This window comes from Heptranchias perlo, chromosome 2, assembly GCF_035084215.1.
Source record: "Heptranchias perlo isolate sHepPer1 chromosome 2, sHepPer1.hap1, whole genome shotgun sequence".
Taxonomy (NCBI): Eukaryota; Metazoa; Chordata; class Chondrichthyes; order Hexanchiformes; family Hexanchidae; genus Heptranchias; species Heptranchias perlo.
Genome location: NC_090326.1, coordinates 98,428,907 through 98,449,469, shown reverse-complemented (window position 1 = coordinate 98,449,469; position 20,563 = coordinate 98,428,907). Strand labels below are relative to the sequence as shown.

The 20,563-nt window shown below is 40.3% G+C and overlaps 1 protein-coding gene across 2 annotated transcripts in view; it reads left to right on the top strand.

The window, feature by feature from the left end:
• Nucleotides 1–20,563, top strand: part of sema5a (sema domain, seven thrombospondin repeats (type 1 and type 1-like), transmembrane domain (TM) and short cytoplasmic domain, (semaphorin) 5A) — a 202,516-nt gene that overhangs the window by 649 nt on the left and 181,304 nt on the right. The gene's annotated exons all lie outside the window — the stretch shown is intronic.

The following is a 20,563-nucleotide window of genomic DNA, read 5'->3' as shown; positions in this document are numbered from 1 at the left end:
AACAGTGCCTTGTGGAGTAGTTTAAAGGTGGTTTAAAATAAATGAAAGATTTTATTACAAATCCCCTCTTCTATAGAAGATGCATCCATTCTAAATTCCAAGTTTAAATCCTTACATACCTAAGGGGAAGAAAGTTTAAGCCCCTTCTACTTTCCTGCGTCGAATGTTTAAATTGGAATGCGACCTTTCGTGAATCAAGTGAAAGATTCGCGACGGAGCTAGAGTTTGATCAGTTCAGTCTGCTGCAATCCTTGCACTTGTGCCTTTAGTCTCATTTTCGAGCTCCGTGGTGGACTGTCAACACAATTATTACTGACGTTAGTGTTAACAATATTAAATGCACCTTCACTGGGATTATTTTTTTCAGTTTGACAGTTAATGTCCATGTTTTCTGTAACATTCTGATACAGAGTAGTGCACTTTTAAATAATATGCATTTATTTTTTAAGAGTTTATAACCAGAGTTATACAATAGATAATGTTATACAAGGATCGTTGTATCATTGAATGTACAGTTATCGACATCAGATTCCTGTATTAGGAACAGACAACTGAAGTCTGACTTGTTCACAGCTTGGGGGCGCTGTTGAATACGATGAGAAAGGATCAGATAACAAGCAGGACTCGCTGTAACAAAAGCCTAAAATTATACGTTTACAAGACATTGACATAGTAACACCAAATCTATCTCTACAATAAAATTAACATATGTTGATCAGTGATTTAAACTACTTTTCCTAAAGTGTTGTATGTAGGATACATTTTGTGCAGGTTTTGTTTATGCTTGATGAAGTGCAAGCATTCTGCTTCGTTGATAAAAGTGATAGAGTGTATTCAGTAGCATATATGTGATTAATTGTAAATGTTGGTGGGTAGTAAAACTTTCATTTGTATTTTAGCCAAGAATGGAATCTGCTATTTTGTTGGAGCATTTCAACTTCATTTTAAATAATTGAAATACAAAAAATGAATTATCAGAGATTTAACAGGCAAAAGAATAAGAGAATGTATAATTACTTTTCAAATCCAGTTTGCTGTAGTCTAAAGAGAGGGGTGACAATTGATTTTTAAATCTTTACCATTGCATTTCCTGTTTTATCTTGTAAGTCGATCTTGTACAATTATATCTTCATATTCTGTTATTTTTGAAAACGTTACTATTTATTATGCACATCAAACAGTTTAGAAATCCATCCGGAAATTATTAGATCTGCAGCATGCATTACTTGGTTATGTATCAGCACTATTGTCAGTAGTTGTATTCCACATTATCAGTAGAAGAAGGTGTGACAGTTAATGTTTGATAAAAGTATGTAGGATTCTTAAGATAGATTTGTCATGCACAATAATATATGTAGTTTGACATGAATAATAGATTGGATCTTACAATAAATAATCTTGTATTTTTTAAGTCAAGAGTTTAATAAGTCTTTGCTTTGGAACATACCAATTTGTTAAGGTTTTCTGTATGACTACCCCAACAAAACTTCCTTTCTGGAAGCAATCAGCTTAGCACAGTGCTGGAAGAAGCCAATTGTTCAAAATATTCTGGCAGCATTGTTGTATGGCTGAATGCTCTGAAGCATTATGATTCGATTTTGTGCCGAAACAGGTTGCAATTTGGATCATTCAGTACACCGTGATGTCCTGATTTAAATTTTTTTCATACATCTGTCTCAGTACAATAGATCAAATGCAACAGCTACATTTTTTGAAATGTTCACTATCAGTTATTTGAAGATTGGTGGATAATAACTTCATCAAATATACAATTGAGTTGTTCGTAGATCAAGTTAGAATTAAACGGCTCACTAAGGATAAGACTAACTAAATGCCTTCTAAGTACAAGTCTAGCTCTTTGATTTTCTGTTGCTAAGGGGGTACTTTATTTTTCTGATGAGATCTGCCTGACAGACATAATTTTTAGATTGTTTACTTAATACTTGATAAACTTGTACAGTAAGTGAACAAAGCAAGCTAAAATGATTTTGCTTTCTTGATTGGTGTGTTTTGATTGCCAACTTTGTGAATGTTTAATAGCAATCCAGTAACACTGATAATATTTTAATGACTTAATTTGGTAAATTGTTTATATGTGAATTGATTACATTTGCATTGTTATGCATCATTATCATGTAACTGAGAAAAGAAACACCAAGTCCATGTACAGATGTTTCTCGTTTTGTACTTTTCATAATTCCATTTTTCGTTGAACAGATTTGTTCAATAATTTTATAAGCTGTGGATAGTGTGTACTACAGATGAAGTAGGAATGTTTGAAATTAATGTGTTTGACATGTTTATGCCAGGTAGATTTTGGTGCGATTTACATGTGCACCAGTTGAGAATTTCTTGCATTTTTCAAAATTAAATAACCCTATGGCATATATTGTACTAAGAAGAAGTTTCTATTTGACATAAATAATAAAGCATAATAATCCTATTAATCCATTCAAACAACCTTTCTAATAATGGTTGCAATTAGCATAGTTTTGTGAAATTCTTTTATTAGGATGCAATTGCAACTGGTTAGAAAAGATTTTTCCTCACCTACTTCTTAAAAAGTCAGTTGAACAGTTGAATCTCTTTAAAATATAACTATAAAGTATTAACAAATGTGTTTTAACAAATAGCGCAACAGAGTTCCTAAAGCAGGGTCGAACACAGTTGATGTAGCTTAACAGTTTGGTGAATAAAAGAGCAACATTGCAGTGCTGCAGTATCTGAATTCGTGTTGGTCTTTATAATCTGCTGCATCCACTTAAAACTGGGGAATAAAGTCTTCAACAAATTATGTGTCCAAGATCCATCTATAGTCATTTTTCAGTTATATGTATTATTACAGATTATGAAGCTGAACAATTAGTATTTTGAGAAATATGAATTGACATCTAGAGATTTCTATGTAGCATTTATTGTTCATTTTGTTGCACATTCCCTCCTCCCAGTTTAGAGGTTTGTAATATTTTCAGTAGTCTGTCATAATATATTTCATAAAATAATACAAAATATTGACTTCTTGTTTTGTCAAATTGAGTTAATTATCTGAAACCATTGAATTCTCTTATCAGCAGGTTGTTCTTTACTACCAGTATTTTGCTAAGGCGTAAATGTCAAATTATTCAGAGCATATAGATTCAGTTAGTTTGAAGATTGTTATGGATGACTGATAGTTCTGCTGCCTTTTGAAATATGCTTCAAGATTTCAGTGGATTTTCAATGAGGGGAAATGGAAAAGGTAAACTAATTCTCTGAAGACATGAGTCATTCCAGTCAGCTCATTTATCACTATCTTTCTCCTTTGTGATTCATTGCATGAGTCAATTGATATTTTCACAGATCAAGGCACAAATACAGGCATAGAGCCATGATTTTAAAATCTTTGAGAGTTTTGTCACACGCTTGCATATAGCTGCTTTATGATGTAACAGAATTGTTGCTTTTAAAATCTGTATTTTGAAATTGTTTCTAAGAAAATGAGACTTTTGTAATCTGAAACAGAATTGAGCTCATTAAGGTAGCAGTCATTCCAAAGTACAACATTTTGGTACTGCCGCTCTTTGTAGGAACCAATGTATTTACACTGCGATGAGTTTTCAGTTCTGTAATCTTTGGGGAGAGAGAAGACTAGAAGGGTGTCACGTTATTGTCAGAAGAAAACTCTGTTTTAGCAAGAAGTACGTCTGTCTCCCGTTGTTCAGGTTATACCATCTTAAATTTCAAACCAGCTCTGGCTTTATCCTCTGTCACGTACTGTTTCACCCTATTATTACCTACAGGAGATACCATACTGCAACTGATTTAGTAAGTGCGCATCCTTTACAGAGAGTGGAGAGCTTATCTCACCCCTATTCCTCATACTAGCTCTACAGGATTTGATCAGGTTACCTTCCTTGGCACCTTATGTAGATCAATACAATAGATCGTTTTCCAATCAATTGGCATCAATGGCAATCACCAGAGATCCAACATATCTCAGACTTTTACAGTGTAAGTATTATATGAGGCAGGATGATTTCTGCAATTTTGGAAGCCTAAATTCTTCTTCTTTGACAAAACTTACATCCCAAAGAATTCAGCTCAAGAGCAAGTTGTTGCAGTTGAAATTGGACAAGGCCCAATTTGTTTTGTACTGTTACAGTTTATTGCTGATTAAAAACTTGTAGTTTGCCTCAATTATCTGAGCAATAAAATGTATGTTCTAATGTAACAAAGTACATATTACTAATGATTACTTGACTTAGGCATGCCTTGTTTTCATTTTACATTGTGTTCTGTGCCAAAAATGCACAGTCCTGGAATATTTGCGAATATTGAGGTGGAGTACATTTTATTACCAACCATAATATAAAATTAAGTGTACAGAACATATTTTAAAATTCTTTCTGTGTTGTCACAGATATACAATGTTGCAGATATTTGAATAAATGACATTTTAGATATAACAAAAGAAGCGAGGAAAATAAATCAAAATCGAAAGTTGTAGACCACTCCGAGGAAATTGCAAAGCATTTAGAAAGCAACAGAGAGGGCATGAAGGAAACTGCAGTGGACTCAAAGGAAAGAAGGAACCATGAGGGACTCAAAGGTCCATGCTGATAATAAGGAAGTGGAAAGGGAATCAGAAATAGCTGCATGACAGGAGGAAAGGCAACAAATTAATTGAAAAAGAAATTCACAGATTCTGGGTGCGATAAAGCAAGTGAAGATGATATTGGGAGAATAAGTTTAGAAATGGACTAGGTATTAGGTATGTTTGCAACAATCTAAAATTGAAGGGCATTAATACTAATTCATTAGACATGTTGCTAAATGAACTAGTCTGCTCTTTCAATGACATGGCCCGAGCCTCCACCTAATAGAATTTTAGATACCTGATCTATTATTTTATGTTAGATTTTACATTTTAGTTGTGGTGTCATGGCAACATAGGAACAGGAGTAGGGCATTCAGCCCCTCGAGCCTGTTCCCCATTCATTGAGATCATGGCTGATCTGTATGCTAACTCCATTCACCTGCTTTGGCTTCTTATCCCTTAATACCCATGGCTAGCAAAAACCTATCGATCTCACATTTAAAATTATTAATTGAGCTAGCATCTACTGCTTAATGTGCGAGAGAGTTCCACACTTCTACCACCCTTTATGTGAAGAAATGTTTTCTAACTTCTCTCCTGAATGGTTTGGTTCTGATTTTAAGGTTATGTCCCCTTGTCCTAGATTTCCCCACCAGCGGAAAAAGTTTCTCTCTCTCTACCCTATCAATTCCTTTCAAAATCCTAAAAACCTCAATCAGAACACTCCTTAACCTTCTATATTCCAGGGAATACAAACCTAGTTTATGTAATCTCTCCTCATAATCTAACCCCTGGAGCCCTGGAAACATTCTAGTGAATCTGCGCTGCACTCCATCCAAGGCCAATATATCCTTTCTAAGGTGCAGTGCCTAGAACTGTACTCAATACTCCAGATGTGATCTAACCAGGGCTTTGTATAGCTGTAGCAAAACTTTCTCCCCTTTATATAATAATCAATAAGGTTAAGAAAATAATCAATAAGGCTAATGGAATGCTGGCCTTTATATCTAGAGGACTAGAGTACAAGGGGACAGAAGTTATGCTGCAGCTATACAAAACCCTGGTTAGACCGCACCTGGAGCTCTGGGCACCGCACCTTCGGAAGGACATATTGGCCTTGGAGGGAGTGCAGTGTAGGTTTACTAGAATGATACCCGGACTTCAAGGGTTAAGTTACGAGGAGAGATTACACAAATTGGGGTTGTATTCTCTAGAGTTTCGAAGGTTAAGGGGTGATCTGATCGAAGTTTATAAGATATTAAGGGGAACAGACATGGTGGATATAGAGAGACTATTTCCGCTGGTTGGAGATTCTAGGAGTAGGGGTCACAGTCTAAAAATTAGAGCCAGACCTTTCAGGAGTGAGATTAGAAAACATTCCTACACACAAAGGGTGGTAGAAGTTTGGAACTCTCTTCCGCAAACGGCAATTGATGCTAGCTCAATTGCTAAATTTAAATCTGAGATAGATAGCTTTTTGGCAACCAAAGGTATTAAGGGATATGGGCCAAAGGTAGGTATATGGAGTTAGATCACAGATCAGCCATGATCTTATCAAATGGCGGAGCAGGCACGAGGGGCTGAATGGCCTACTCCTGTTCCTAGATTCCTATGTTCCTATGTTCCTATATTCTAGCCCTCTAGTTATAAAGGCTAACATTCCATTAGCCTTTTTGACTATTTTTTGTACCTGACCACTACATTTTAGTGATCTGTGTGTATATGGATCTCTAAATCTTTTTGGACCTCCACTGTTCCCAGCTTTTCACCATTTAAAAATATACTTGGATCTGTCCTTTTTTGGTCCAAAGTGGATGACCTCACACTTACCTGTGTTGAAATCCATCCTATCGATGAGCTTGGGAAGGTGTGGAACATAAGAACATAAGAAATAGGAGCAGGAGTAGGCCATACGGCCCTTCGAGCCTGCTCCGCCATTCATTCAGATTATGGCTGATCTTCAACCTCAACCCCACTTTCCTGCCCGATCCCCATATCCCTTAATTCCCCTAGAGAGCAAAAATCTATCTTTCTCAGCCTTGAATATACTCAATGACTCAGCATCCACAGCCCTCTGGGGTAGAGAATTCCAAACATTCACCACCCTCTTAGTGAAGAAATTCCTCCACATCTCAGTCTTAAAATGGCCGACCCCTTATCCTGCGACTATGCCCTCTAGTTCTAGACTCTCGAGCCAGGGGAAACAACCTCTCAGCATCTACCCTGTCAAGCCCCCTCAGAATCTTATATGTTTCAATGAGATCACCTCTCATTCTTCTAAACTGCAGAGAGTATAGGCCCATTCTACTCAACCGCTCCTCATAGGACAACCCTCCCATCCCAGGAATTAATCTAGTGAACCTCTGTTGCACCGCCTCTAAGGCAAATATATCCTTCCTTAGATAAGGAGACCAAAACTGTATGCAGTATTCCAGGTGAGGTCTCACCAAAACCCTGTACAATTGTAGTAAGACTTCCTTACTCTTCTACTCCAACCCCCTTGCAATAAAGACCAACATGCCATTTGCTTTCCTAATTGCCTGCTGCACCTGCATGCTAATTTTTTGCGTTTCTTGTACCAGGACACCCAAGTCTCTCTGGACACCAACATTTAATAGTTTCTCACCATTTAAAAAATATTCTGTTTTTCTCTCCTTCCTACCAAAGTGAATAACCTCACATTTCCCCACATTATACTGCATCTGCCACCTTCTTGCCCACTCACTCAACCTGTCTATATCACTTTGCAGATTCTTTGTGTCCTCCTTACAGCTTAGCTTTGTATCATCAGCAAACTTGGATACATTACACTCAGTCCCTTCATCCAAGTCATTAATATAGATTGTAAATAGCTGAGGCCCAAGCACTGATCCTTGCGGTACCCCACTAGTTACAGCCTGCCAAACTGAAAATGACCCATTTATCCCTACTCTCTGTTTTCTGTCCGCTAATCAATCCTCTATCCATGCTAATATGTTACCCCCAACCCCATGAGCCCTTATCTTGCGTAACAACCTTTTATGTGTCACCTTATTAAATGCCTTTTGAAAATCCAAATAAACTACACCCACTGGTTCCCCTTTATCTACCCTGCTAGTTACATCCTCAAAAAACTCGAATAAATTTGTCAAACACAATTTTCCTTTCATAAAACCATGTTGACTCTGCCTAATCATGTTATGATGTTCTAAGTGCCCTGTTACCACTTCCTTAATAATAGATTCCAGCATTTTCCCGACGACTGGTGACAGGCTAACTGGCCTGTAGTTCCCTGTTTTCTCTCTCCCTCCTTTCTTGAATAGTGGGGTTACATTTGCTACCTTCCAATCTGCTGGGACTGTTTGACAATCTAGTGAATTTTGGAAGATCATAACCAATGCTCCCACTGTATCTGCAGCCACCTCTTTTAGAACCCTCGGATGTAGGCCATCAGATCCAGGGGATTTATCGGCTTTTAGTCCCATTAGTTTCTCAAATACTTTTTCTCTACTGATAATAATTACTTTACGTTCCTCACTCTGATTAGCCCCTTGGTCCCTACTATTTCTGGTATGCTTTTTGTTTCTTCTACTGTGAAGACAGATACAAAATGTTTAACACATCTGTCATTTACTGATTCCCCATTATAATTTCTCCTGTCTCGGTCTCTAGGGACCAACGTTTACTTTTGCTACTCTCTTCCTTTTTACATACCTGTAGAATTTCTTACAATCTGTTTTTATATTTCTTGCTAGTTTACTTTCGTATTCTATTTTCCCCCTTTTAATCAATATTTTGGTCGTCCTTTGCTGGTTGCTAAAACATTCCCAATCCTCAGGCTTACTACACTTCTTGGCAACATTATAGGCCTCTTCTTTTAATCTAATACTCTCCTTAACTTCTTTAGTTAGCCACGGGCGAATCACTTTTCCCGTGAAGTTTTTATTTCTTAATGGAATGTATATTTGTTGAGAATATTGAAATATTTCTTCAAATGTTTGCCATTGCTGTTCAACCGACATACCCTTTAATTTAATTTCCCAATCCACCTTAGCCAACTCGTCCCTCGTACCTACGTAATTGGCTTTATTTAAGTTTAAGACTCTAGTTTTGGCGGTGGTAGAGACACCTCTAAATAAGAGACCAGTAATTCTAATACTCAACTTCTTAGCCAGGTGAGAGTTTACAAGAATGTAGGCATCGTAATGTGACTAAGGGAACTTGGCAACGGCACTGGTGATTCATGTTTCGTATTCTAGATTGTGGATTTATAGAGTGCTAATTTCTTTTTTCTTTTCCTGCAAATAGACTTACTCTCATAGTGTGTGAATGCACGTGAGCATATAGCTTATTGATCCCAGAATGTTAAGGAGTCTAGCTAGGGCCCACAATTCTTTTTAACCTTGTAATGACCTTGTAATATGGTTGATGATGTATTGTACAGCTGTTTTGACCAAGGCAGCAGATACCCGGTTGGCTCATTTGGGTATAATAAACCAGATTATCCCAAAAGCATCAATAGTTAAAATTTGAATGCTATCTATGTTAAAGACGGTTACCCGCAGATCCGACCAAAGAACACACCCACCAGCTCAACAAACTGATCAAGACCTTCGATCCAGACCTTCAAAGCATCCTACGCACTCTCATCCCACGTAATCCCCGCGTGGGAGACTTCTACTGCCTCCCAAAGATACACAAAGCCAACACACCCGGACGTCCCATCGTATCAGGCAACGGAACCCTGTGTGAGAACCTCTCTGGATACATCGAGGGCATCCTGAAACCCATCGTACAGGGAACCCCCAGCTTCTGTCGCGACACTACAGACTTCCTACAAAAACTCAGTACCCACGGACCAGTTGAACCAGGAACACTTCTCACCACGATGGACGTCTCGGCACTATACACCACGATGACGGCATCGCTGCGACAGCATCAATACTCAACACCAACAACAGCCAATCTCCGGAAGCCATCCTACAACTCATCCGCTTCATCCTGGATCACAATGTCTTCACCTTCGATAACCAGTTCTTTACCCAAACACACGGAACAGCCATGGGGACCAAATTCGCACCCCAATACGCAAACATTTTCATGCACAAGTTCGAGCAGGACTTCTTCACTGCACAAGACCTCCAACCAACACTATACACCAGATACATCGACGACATTTTCTTTCTATGGACCCACGGCAAGGAATCACTAAAGAGACTACACGATAACATCAACAAGTTCCATCCCACCATCAAGCTCACCATGGACTACTCCTCAGAATCAGTTTCTTTCTTGGACACACGAATCTCCATCAAAGACGGGAACCTCAGCACCTCACTCTACCGCAAGCCCACGGACAACCTCACGATGCTCCACTTTTCCAGCTTCCACCCTAACCACGTCAAAGAGGCCATCCCCTATGGACAGGCCCTGCGAATACACAGGGTCTGCTCAGACGAGGAGGAACGCGATGGACACCTACAGACGCTGAAAGACGCCCTAGTAAGAACGGGATATGACGCTCGACTCATCGATCGACAGTTCCGACGGGCCACAGCAAAAAATCGCATAGACCTCCTCAGGAGACTAACACGGGACGCAACCAACAGAGTACCCTTTGTCGTCCAGTACTTCCCCGGAGCGGAGAAACTACGCCATGTTCTCCGCAGCCTTCAACATGTCATCAATGAGGACAAACACCTCGCTATGGCCATCCCCACACCTCCACTACTCGCCTTTAAACAGCCACCCAACCTCAAACAGACCATCGTTCGCAGCAAATTACCTAGCTTTCAAGAGAACAGTGTCCACGACGCCACACAACCCTGCCACGGTAACCTCTGCAAGACATGCCAGATCATCGACACAGATACCACCATCACACGAGAGGACACCACCCACCAGGTGCATGGTTCATACTCCTGTGACTCGGCCAACGTTGTCTACCTCATACGTTGCAGGAAAGGATGCCCCAGAGCATGGTACATTGGCGAGACCATGCAGACGCTGCGACAACGGATGAACGGACACCGCGCAACAATCGCCAAACAGGAGGGTTCCCTCCCAGTCGGGGAACACTTCAGCAGTCATGGACATTCATCCACCGACCTTCGGGTAAGCGTACTCCAAGGCGGCCTTCGAGACACACGACAACGCAAAATCGTCGAGCAGAAATTGATAGCCAAGTTCCGCACCCATGAGGACGGCCTCAACCGGGATCTTGGGTTCATGTCACGCTACACGTTACCCCACCAGCGAACAAATGTTATCTGTTTTTAATATAATGGGTCATTTGCTGGCTCTCTCTGCCTTCCGGATGTTTCTGCCTCTCTCTGTTTTTTTTCTCTGTTTTTTTCCCTGTTTGTTTTTTTGTTGAATGTGTATTCGGGGGTTCTGCAGGTGACACCTCTCTGTCTGAACACGGTGATTGCCTTGGCAACGGGCAGTTGCAGGGGCAGTCTGTAAACACCATGTATTGTTCGATATGTATAAATGCGTAGGCTTCAAGGAGCTCCTGAAACATTTACCTGAGGAAGGAGGAAGTCTCCGAAAGCTTGTGAATTTAAAATAAAATTGCTGGACTATAACTTGGTGTTGTAAAATTGTTTACATATGTTAAAGAAGGTGAAGTCAGCTCTTATCTTCAATGAACGCAGCAGTATAGGTCTTAATTTCTTTAAAGTGCATCTTGCACACGTCAACTATGATTTGTTTATCCTGACAGTATGCACACAGGACCTGAGTCTCTGTTTGGTCCTGAAATGTCACCTACGAATATGGAAACATTGGGCTCAATTTTCAAAGGGTGGCGGGGGTCAGTGGCACGCGGCAAACCCGGATAATAAAAACGTATAGTTTCCCACGCGATCGCAAGTTAATTGGCGGCCCTTAACGTGGCTTCCGGGTTTGCTGTCCGAAAGCTGCACAGTGGGTGCACTGTGCACCCGCATCACAGGCTGTCAGCTGGAGCATTTGTTTTTAAAGGGCCATTGCTCCAATGGCTTTTGCTGGAGCAAAGACCAAAAAGACACAACGGAGCAGCAAAGGGCAAGACTTCTCCAAGATTTAATGATGCCTCACTTCAGGTGCTACTGGCCGGGGTGAGGAGGAGGAGGGAACTGTTTTACCCGGCCAACAGGAGGAAGTGCCCTGCCTCTGCCACCAAGAAGGCCTGGCTCGAGGTGGCAGAGGAGGTCACCAGCAGCAGCAACATCTCCTGCATTCCGTGGTGCACATCACCCTCACCCTCCCCCAACTCATTCTGCACTGCCAACATTACTCATCACATCACTCCTCACACCCTCTTGAGGCTCATCCTCAACTTACCTGCACTTCCTGAGCACTTCCTTACCTCCCCGTTTGTCACCCCACCACTACCACTCACCCCAATCCTGATCCAATGCGATGTCTGTGTCTGATACTCACACTCTGATGCACCTTTTTCATGGTCAGCCTCAACCAAACCAATGCATTCGTCGGTTGGACACTTCACCATCACTCACTCACTCGTTTGTACTTTCTCCCCTTCTAGGAGAAGAGAACTCAGAATGCATGAGAGAGGAAGAGGACTGGAGGGGGGCCACAACAAATAGTGGTCCTCACAGACGTGGAGGAGGTGGTCCTGCAGATCAGCCGCACCCTCGAGTGCCTGTCTGTCAGGGATGCCGAGACTGGCACCCCACAAACCTCTGGTGACACAACTTTAACATTCATCACACAACATGAATTGATGTTAACAATGCTTGGGACCTCTGTATGCTCATCGCAACGTGACACATCTGCGATGATGCTTAATATTGCCTTCTGTTCTCTCACAGACCATTCAATGACCGCAGTGACAGCAGAGGTCGATTCTTCAGAGGAGCTCCAGGCCTCTGAGGATGCAGCGTCACATCTTAATGAGCTATCCACCAGCGCAGATACTCACACATCGGTGGGTCCTAGTAGTGAGTTATTTGGGTTTGCACCTGGTGAGTCACCACACACGTGTGAGCACGAGCAGACACTGGTGGCAGGGGCCGCTGTGGAGAGTCCGCGTTGGTGGGCGCACTCCTCTCCAGGCTCTGCTCAACTGGACGCAGATGCTGAACCCCGGGGAACATCCTTTAAAAGGAGATTGATTGAGGGACAGCAGCACATTTGCGAGGTACTGGAACATGTGCCACACACACGCTCCACAATAGTGCAGATAATGGAGGAGCCCAACTCCTGTATTAGTGGAATGGTGGCACAGGTATGGGAGCCATCGCGCCCCCCTTCCCGATGGTGACAGTTTGAGGGGGTCGGAAAGTTGGTCAATATGTGTAAACAGAACAATTCTGGGTGGAAACCAAGAAATCTCAGTCTAAACTCAAAGATCTCCCAGCCAAATGTTTGTCTGAGAGAATTGGGTGCCCTGCTGCAATAACTCACCTTTTATCCCCTTCTGTCAAACAGGGATTTAAATGTCCAAATGGCTGCTGGCTGAAACACGGCTCCTTCAACATGGAGTGTTTCACACAGGACGGGAAACATGCTGAGGCAGAATGAAAATCCTTGCCCTGCCTCAATCACCATAAAATGAAATATTTTAACAACTTTAACTGTCTTAATAACTGCTTTAAATATCAGCTTCCGGATTTGTGAAGTGCGCGCGCACACAGATGCGTCTGTGTGAAACGCGAAAGTCAGCTGGTTGGAGCTGGTTTCCTTATCCACTCCGAATTTTCCCGATTTTCGTTGCCCCCCTACCCCCAACACACCTAGACTTCCATTTGAAAATTGAACCCATTGTTTCCTTTTCCTCTATCTCATTTTCTAACACTTCTCCAGGTGCATAGCTGTCATGTCTAATGATGAGCTGTTCTCACTGATGTACAAACATTGCGGGTTCTTATACTAGAACATTTAGAATATTGTAATTTCAAACAGGTGTAATTCATTTAGTTTGAGAGGTGAGGTAGAAATTCTTGTGAGAAGGCCACGTGGACTGGGGTTATTGACAAGTTTCCAAATTTGCGACAAACTTGTTTTGATGCATCACATGACATATCCAAGCTTACCAACGTACATGAGAAAGAATGATCCTTGTGTCATCGATGGGAGCAGCAACCAAACTAATGTGCAACATCATGCAGATGCTTTGAAAATTGACTTTATACTGTGTCCTGATGCTCAGTTGGACTCTTGTTATTTTGTATGGATTGAGCTGGAGAGACCACAGCACCTTAAATCACAAGGTAAGGAAATTGTTAAACTAATCAAGTTAAATAATCTAAATTTATTGATATAAAAACACACAAATCAAATTATAACAGCAATAACATTTTTACAATTTCTATTACATACATAAAACATATAATAGAAATTACATGTTTCAAATCTCAAACTGTGCACAGTATGTCAATTTTAATACACTAAACTAAACTCAAGTTGATTTTGGAAACTAAAGGGACACGTGGCATCTATTAATTAAGCAGGGGCCTGTCAAAAATCTGCTTTCTTATTAATCCTTTTCCTGGGGTTCATCAGCCTTACAAGTGCAGAGTACCACAGGGATACATTAATCGTGCATTGCTGTACTTTTTTTTACAGATGGATGTTTAACATTCTATTTTATCTGAGTTAGTCCAATTTCTTGCAAGTCTAATCTTTCAACTATTTTATGTCACATTTAAATTCCCTCTAGACTGCTGATATCTACTTTGTTATTGGTTAATATTGTTTGAAACAATAGAAGCACATGGAAAATAATTTCTGTTTCTACAGCTTGTGTTTGAGGCATACTAGTGGTTTATGCTCAGTGGCTTGTGTCTGACGAACAATTGCAGAACTTAAAAAGAAATCATTCTCGGAATATGGGCGTCATTGATAAGGCCGGTATTTGTTGCCCATCCCTAGCTGCCCTGATGAGGTGGTGGTGGGCGTTCTTCCTGGACCGCTACATGTATTGGTTTGATACAACTTAGTGGCTTGTTAGACCACTTCATAGAACAGTTAAGAGGCAACCACATTTTCTTCTCAACTCATTGGGAGCGGAATAATTTAATTTTTTTAATATAAATTGCCATGTGTTTATTTATTATAAAAAAGGCACTTTGTTAATTTTCTTCATTGTCTTTTGAAATTTCAGGCCACTTCACTGTGTGTGTCATACTTCAGCTTCTCACTAAATCTGCCTGATAAAAAAACCCAGCAAAAATGAATGTACCTTTTGGAAAGGTTTTATGAATAAAATTTGCTGTACAAATTGCCTGAAGATTGCCACTGGTGGTTAATTGAAAATAAACCATTTATGCCATTATAACTCCAGTTAAACATTGGGAAGACTGAAACCATTGTCTTTAGCCCCCACCACAAACTCCATACCCTCGCCACCGATTCCATCTCCTTCTCGGCCATTGTCTCAAGCTGAAGCCCCTCCCTATTTCTGTAACCTTCTCCAGCCCTACAACCCTCCAAGAACTCTGCCTTCCTCCAATTCTGGCCTCTTTTCCATTCCCCATTTCCTTCACCCCGTACTTTCAACCAATTAGGCCCGAAGCTCTGGAACTCCCTCCCAAAACCTCTGCCTCTCCGCCTCTCTCCTCTCCTTTAAGACCCTCTTTAAAACCTACTTCTTTGACCAAGCTTTTAGTTACTCCTTCTAGTATCTGCTTTGGCTTGATGTCAATTTTTGTCAGATTACGGTTCTGCATTAAGGTGCTATATAAATGCAAGTTGTTGTTTCACAAAATGGGAATAACGATTAAATTACACACTTTCCTCAAGATATTTTTTGATATTGTACTTAATAGTATTTGCCAAATTCTTTTGTGCTTTATTTTTCCAATTAATTGTAAATAATTGCTGTCACCAGAAAAAATATCTGGTTTGTGTGTAATGTTCGCCTGCTTGATGCAAGTGTAAAATGGAGCACTGGATTTTGCTTAACCCAGTAATCAAATCATTGCAAGTAGGATAATTGCTGATCCTGATGGTCACACAATTCTGCAAGGGTAGATTTTCGTAAAAAGGATAACTTCTTGGTTGTAGTGGACAAGATCTGCATTGGGAACTGCTGTAACTCCACTGAAAGAGAAAAAGGTTCCAAAATTAAATGCCTAATAATCACAAAGGACTATTTCCTGACCCCCTCCACTTTAATCACCTGTGACTCAAAACAGCTACATCCACCAGTTGACTTCCAGGAATTGGATGTATAATTTACTTTTCGGCATGCCAGACCCAAAAATGGTAGATCCAAACTAACTACCAATGACAGCATTTGTTTATCTTTACTGCTGATGAAACCCACTAATTTAAGGCAGCCAGAGAACACTCTTTCATGGAGGGGTATGGTACCTCCGACGCCACTGATACCAAGTTGCTTACAGGATTGCCTCTGCTGGCATTTGTGGTGTTGAAGGCAGATCTGTAAAGTAAATGGGATATTAATGTTGGCTGTCATTTCTAAGCTAAAGGCCAATGTCTTTATTGGATTGTGGTGTAAAGAGCAGCCTTTGTCTGAGGTTTACAGCTACTTACTGCTTATGCAGCTAATGTTAGTATGATTTTTATACCTTAGTAAATTTTGAAAATAGCTTGTAGGTTTTTTATGTCAGTAACTTCTGTTGGAAATGAAATGCTGTGAACTATTTTAGGGAGTGGAACGTTCATTTTAATAATGCTTACTATTTATTGGAGGGAGCAGTACATATTATGAAGGAACTTCAATCAGACTGTGGTGAATTAGGATTTAGTGGGATTTGGGTGAGGAAAGAGAAAGGAGAGAACTTAACGAATCTGACCCCTTTCTTTGTCTTCAGCCTTCTTGACCCTCTAGACCCCTACCTCTGACCTCTTGCCTTTGCTCAATTTTAAAATTCAGAATTGCCACCATAACATCAGCCATCTAAGTTTCTCTACTCGCTCTACTGATTTTAACCTATCCCTCTCTGAACTTGTAGCTTTCCATTCTCTCACATCCAACCCTGACATCATTATCAAACCTGCTAACAAAGGATGCTCTGATGATTTCAGGTTCTCTCGCCCCAATTATCTCCTTTTCTCCATGAATATATAATCCCTCTATATCTCCACCCCGCACCGGGATGATTCCTTCAACAGCAACCGATAAAGTCCTCATTCACCACCACTCTTTTCTGCCTGACTGAAATTGCTGTCATGCTAAACAACTTCTTTTTGAACTTCACTCACTTCATCCAGATAAAAGTTGTCACTATGGGAACCCACATGGGTCCCAGCTATGCCATTTTGTAGGATATGTGGAGCATTCTTTTCCAATTCTGCTCAGATATCTCCCTGTCCTCTTTCTCTGTTATATTGACAACTCTGTTGGTGCCGCTTCTTGCTCTGACCGTGCAAATTTCAGTTTTCATCCATCCCTTACCATTACATGATTCATTTTATGACTCGTTCTTTCCCTTCCTGGACTTCTCTCTTTCTCTCTCTGGAGGTGAAATTCAACTTTGGCGGGGGTGCAAAATGGGTGGTAGCTAATCGGCCCGTTGTTATACACCCCTGCCCAATTTTCCTTTCCAATGACTTCAACGCTTCTTCATTTTTGACCTTAGGTGGTATTCCAGCCAACTTCAATGCAAACTTCAGGAACAGTATCTCTTTTTTTTTCTTGGGTGCTCCAGACTGAATTTTGACTTAAGTAACTTCAGAAAATTTTCTTTTCAGTAGGGAGCTCAAGAGATATGGGATGGATCTGTCACCATCTAAGGGAAGGAGAGACAGTTAACACTTTGTGTGTAGACCTTCATCAGAACACACTTCTGGCAGCAGGTTCTGCACATGGGCCTGTTCGTCTTTTAATCTTGGGAATGGTGGGCCTACTGTGCATTTTCATAATTTCCTGTTTCTATTTTGGGCCACCTGCATTTTTTTTCTATTTATCTTTCCCATCTCCTTGCCTTTTTTTCTTACACGGTGAATTCCCATGCTTCCCATGCTTTTCACACATTCTTTTCCTCTGATGTCTTTTCATTACCTCACTAAGGTGACATTTATACCATCCAACAGTTCCCTGCTTTTCTATTAAGCAGTTTGCAGGTTTTCACCTATTAACTTCCTCCTTGTGATTGGTGTACCTGTGTACCCTCCCCAACTTCTACTTTTCTTTCCCTCTCTTCCACAAAGGGGCTTGATTATCAACTGAAGTGTTAACCTGTCCTTTTACAGATGACCTGCTTTTTATTTTCCACGGATTTCAGATTCAATTGTTTCAGATTTTCAGCATCTGCATTTTTTTTTCTTTTTATCTGCAAAGAATGTACTGAGATAGAAGTCTTCAATTCCCTTTCTTGCTGTTTAGGATATAGAGTAGATAAACGTTTGGTACACAGATTAACGTGTGCACTTTATAAGGTACATGAAAATGTAATCAGGAAAGAAATGAAAAGGTACTGCAGCATTCCAAAATTCAAGGCTTATGAACAGTGTTTGGTTTTGAGATGGATAGCTCTTCAATTCTTTCCTTATTCACACTAATTTTGCAATAATTCATTATAATTTATACTCTGGCATCAGTAGTCTTGCAATTTTACCTCCAAATTATAAAGTAATCCTGTTATACCTCTTACAGTTTATAATCAGTACAATTTCAGCTTTTTTAACTGTCATTAGTATTGTTTTTGCTTTACTGAGACCACATTATAAAAATAATGGATGATGGCGTCTGAGTAAAAGGATATAATTCGGTGTTGGGATTTAGCTGACCTCTATAAATCACATAAGCTTTGTTGTCATAGATTATGTCATCTGAATCCTTCAGATAAATCACAGTTTACCACTGACCTCCCGACTGTAATTGTGACATAATTGTTACATAGTGAATAATATATAAACTATTGTAAAATAGTTCATATTGCCGTATATTTTCAGCTCAAGCATTGCCACTGTATTTCGTAGTGGGGGGGGGGGGGACAGAGGAGGAAAGGATGAATTTTGTATACATCACTTAAGTGCTGAGGAATAGAACATTGTTCTACATTTTGGACTGAGTGTCAGCATCAAATATTCCCAAGTTAGGTATGACGGAGACTGGATGTAGAGTAAAGTTCCCTTTATTCTGCCCAAATAATGTGCTTTAACCACAGACCTCAAAAGAATTGTCTCAGTTCCCTGGATTACAATAATACAACAAAAAACGATGTTCGTTTTTTGACCACGTGAAACTCAATGCACAGTAACTAGTTGAACGCATACTGTGGAGAATACTAGCAGTAATGGGGAAAGAGCAGGAGAATGGGGCTAATTGGATAGTTCTTTCAAAGAGCCAGCACTGGCATGATGGGCTGAATGGCCTCCTCCTGTGCTGTACCTTCTATGATATGAAACTAGTGTGAGAAGTGGGGCTAGAGAGCTTCAGTCTGCTCTGAAATTAGTACGTGCTGACCAGGAGGCCAGAAAGACATTACCAAAAATAGAATTTTTATTTTTATTATATTCTAGTAAATTGCCAGTGGCTTTTCCCATGGTCAGTTGATGAATATAAGTCTTTTTTATATACAAGGTGATGACAGGTGTGGGAAAGAGAATTTAGAAACTCGCTCCACAGAGCTACCTAGTGGCCAGTGCCTGCGATTACACCACAGTTGCCTTGTTAAATTTGAATGAAAAATATTGACATATATAAAATTATAAATGTTGATCAAAAATTATGACATCATGAGATAAGGTTTGTGGACAGGAAATGCATGCCCTATGCAAGATTTGGGATTCTGTAGCCATTATTTTCACAAATAGAACTCAAACATGAGCTGTCTTGAGCAGAAGCTTGCCTAAAGTGGTTAGCTTCTCCATGCTGAGTGGTCAAGCCAGTGGCAGTCGAAAGGCATTTTAAATGTGTGATTGGCTGTTGTTTTACTGAGTTCCCAAGCAGTGGTCCCATTCATTAGCAATGTCTTGGTCATTCAGGACTCATCTAGCACTTTGGTGTTGACAGATTTCTTTAATCTTTGCTAGCCTTTGAAGAGTGACTTTTAAAAAATCAACACAGACACCAGAAAGTCAGTAAAGGTAGCAGAAAAACTGTTAAAGGAGAAAAGCAGCAGAAAGGCTGTGCAAGGAGTCAAGGCAGTAGAAAGGCTGCTACGGAGAAATAACTTCTGCACTGTCAGCAGGACAGAGAGCAGAGCAAATCTATCTTTCTCATTAAGAACAAATCCCTTCCAAATGGGCTAGTGTATATGTGTTCTTTATTTTTGTACATAGGAACAGGAGTAGACCATTCAGTCCCTTAAGCCTGTTCTGCCATTCAGTTAGATCATGGCTGATCTGTACCTCAATCCCATTTACCTGCCTTTGGTCCATATCCCTTGATACCCTCACCTAACAAAAATCTGTTGACCTCAGTCTTTGAAGTTTCAATTGACCCAGCATCCACATAATTTTGGGGAGAGAGTTCTACTACTCTTTGTGTGAAGAAGTGCTTCTTGAAGGGCCTGGCTCTGATTTTAAGATTATACCCTCTTGTTCTGGACTCCCAAGGTACATAACTTTAACTAATTCCACCACATAACTTTCATTGTACTCAGTGTTCCCTATGTTTTGTCTACCATGGAATAAATGCAGCCTATGAATTGAATCAGATGACGTCTCGCCTAGTGTTAAGACGTCTCGCCAAGTTTTAACTCAGTCCATCTTTGGAGAGATTAAAGGAGTACACATGCTTAGGACACGGATATCAGTCCAGATCACAAGGGAGCTTCATTTTTACATTCCTGGATCTTGGTACCATGCTAGCAAAGACAGTGGGAGTCGACTTCTTTAAAAAAGCAGGCAACCAGCCCGTTTAAGGGAGCAACTGACACCGCTGAACCCAAGTACATACCTGTGACATGCCCAAATGTGAGCCTGTGATTGTATTATGGAAATCCTGGAATACTTCTTTAAATGTTACTTGCTTGATCCAGAAAAAATATCTATGTAGTACTCACTAGTACAAGTCTGGTATCCATCTTGTGAAAAGTTGTAGTAAAACAGGTCAAAGTGTAGAAATGAGTGTTTCTAGATCAAAGT